Source organism: Podarcis tiliguerta (genome assembly GCF_965153285.1).
Source record: "Podarcis tiliguerta genome assembly, chromosome: 14".
Lineage (NCBI taxonomy): Eukaryota > Metazoa > Chordata > Lepidosauria > Squamata > Lacertidae > Podarcis > Podarcis tiliguerta.
The window spans coordinates 51,669,110-51,671,828 of NC_139547.1; positions in this window are offsets into that span (position 1 = coordinate 51,669,110).

Genomic DNA, 2,719 nt, shown 5'->3' on the forward strand with positions numbered 1-2,719 from the left:
TTGCAATCAGCGACCCGGACTTCAAGGGCCAGGGCACACTATTAGCAGAGTGCACTGCGTATACAGAATAGGCGTGAGGCTTGTGAAATCATACTATAACTACAGATTTATTCATCATAAATCAGGACAAAGAAACATGTCGTCTCTCTCTAATATTGTCTCAGAGAGAACGGGAAAAGCAAATGCTATACGCAAATGGAAGTTCCCAGCAAGCTGTGCTGGAATGTAAACAGACATGTGACATGCAACAATTCCACACGTCTGTTCCTTAAGGTGGAACGGAATTCTCAACACCTTGTTCCCCCCACCGCCTATTTGCTTGCACTCCCTGGCTGGCTATTATTTTATTGTTGATGTATTGCTTTTCTATTCTGCCTCTTTTTTCTCTCCCTCTTCAGTCCTCTCCTGGTCCTGGGAGACAGTGGAGCAGGAGAGGTGGGGCAGGCAGAGGCAAAGCAACCTGCTCCAGTACCCAGAGCGGTACTTGTCCCAGGGGGCGTGGTGCATGCCCCAAGGGTGCTGCCGATCGGTGGTCAGCATGTTGTACCTTTTGAATGGTACCCAGGGCGAACCACCACCTCCCTCAGAACGCCCCTGGGTGCAGGAGGAGGAGGTGTGGATGTCCTTGACCATGCATAGGCAAACTCAGCCCTCCAGATGTTTTGGGACTACAATTCCCATCATCCATGACCACTGGTCCTGTTAGCTCGGAATGATGGGAGTTGTAGTCCCAAAACATCTGGAGGGCCGAGTTTGCCTATGCCTGTCCTTGACCGGCCTGACCAATCTCTCCCTCTCCCGCACCTGCACTTCACTCTCCAATCCTTCAGCTTCTCCTGCCTCTCTCGTCTCCTGGCTTGCACAGGATCTCCCAGATCACTGATCCCTTCTTCCAGGTCGTTCTCCAACCCACCCTTCTCCCAGTGCCCACTCCTCCGCGTCCAGCCAGTCCCTGACGCACAGTTTGCATGACACACTGAGGAGGATAATAGCACAATAAAATCCAAAACAGCAACAATTAATTGCACATCTAATCAAAATCCAATTAAAACTACTTAGTTTGATTAGCTAATGCAACAAAACGGGTGGAATGGATGCAGCGGTGCCAGCCTTTCCAAAGGCTGGTAGTCATTTACACTTCCAGCAGCTCTTTGCCACCCGTTGCCTTTGAGAACCCGCAGGTAAGCCCACCACCCCCAGGGGACACCACACCCCACTTTGGGAACCCCAGATGAAGATCAGTGCTGAGTTAGGTGGCCCAGAGGCCTGGCTTGCTGTAGGATATCTTCCCGTGTTTCTAGGCTTCCCACCAGGAGATCCAAAGTTTGCTCAACTCAGCCCCATGAGACCTTTTTGTGAAAGGTGTCCCACAACCAAGCTCAGAATCGGATCACTGATCCTGCCAGATGTGTTGTCAATGGCAATTCTCTTTTCCAAGGCCATATTGCGAATGGGAAATGGTTGGTGCAGAGACACTTTTGAAGGTCACCCTGTTCCTCCGTTGTTTGTGTTCATCTGCCACGTGCATGATGTGCGGCACAATCAGAAGGCGTCCCGAATGCTCATGCAGGAATGCCAGCACTGCAATCATTTCACTGCGTAGCTGCAGCAACGATACAGCACAGACCCCTTTCGTGGGATGAGCTGAATCAGCAGGAAAGCTTCTGAAGAAAGGGCTCTTGTTTTCTCCGGGCACAGAAGCAGGGAACAGTTTCTAAGGCATTCAGAGCTGCATCAGAGCATACCAGACCTCATCTTGGCCCAAAATCAGAACTACGCCTTGCAAAAGACACGGGGGTGCTGCTGTGAAAGGCATCTGCGGGTCACATTTTCACGTTTCCTCTGTGATGCGCAGTGATGCATATCCTGTGCTATGTACGGCATCATTCGATGGGAATGGGCTGGGAAAGGGAAAATGGGAAGTTGCAACACAAAGGTGGCATTATTTTAGCCACTGGGGAAAGGCTGCAAAGTTGGCAGAAGTTGTGTTCTTGCCCGTTCAAATGTGGTTTGTGAAATACCCTGCATGCCAATTCACGATCCTACGTTGCAGGGTTGGCCCAAGGCATTTTGCTGATAGACAGCTGTTTTGCTGATGTTCCCTTTGTGGATAAGTGCTTCCTTCGCAATCATTCAGCGCTTGAAGCAGTCAATCGTGTGTGTGTTTTTCGACTGCAGATTTTAACAGCTGGGTTTAGAGAATGCATCGTTGACCCCAAACAAGCCAGACCCTCCGACGGATACTGTCCATTCTAGCCTGCTTTTCCATGCCTTGACCTGACAGAAGGCTTCTGAGCAGAGGATCTTTTCTGTCTGGAAAACCAAACGATTAAATGTAACTTCCTGAATGCCCATTTACCCGTCCACTGGGCATTTGTGCGGCTCGATGCCATTTGCCCTCTGGCTCTTCTTTTAACAGCCAGACATAAAACCAGGCCAATGTTTCAACTGCTGAAGCTAGTTTAGCTGTAATTTTTCTCCAACACAGTTAATTAAATTCCAGGCGCAGTTTATGGGCGTAGATCATAAAGAGGCCACAAGGCATTACAGACAACGGATGTCAAACAATGATAAATGTGTATTGCCGTACAATCACAACCTCTGTGCGTTCCACATGCGCAATTTCAACATCACGCAGGTGAAGGCCGGCTGGTTGGAATCGCACAAAATAAATGCGCGGAAGACAAAGAGCTTAAAAGCTCTTTTTGCACAGGGTTTT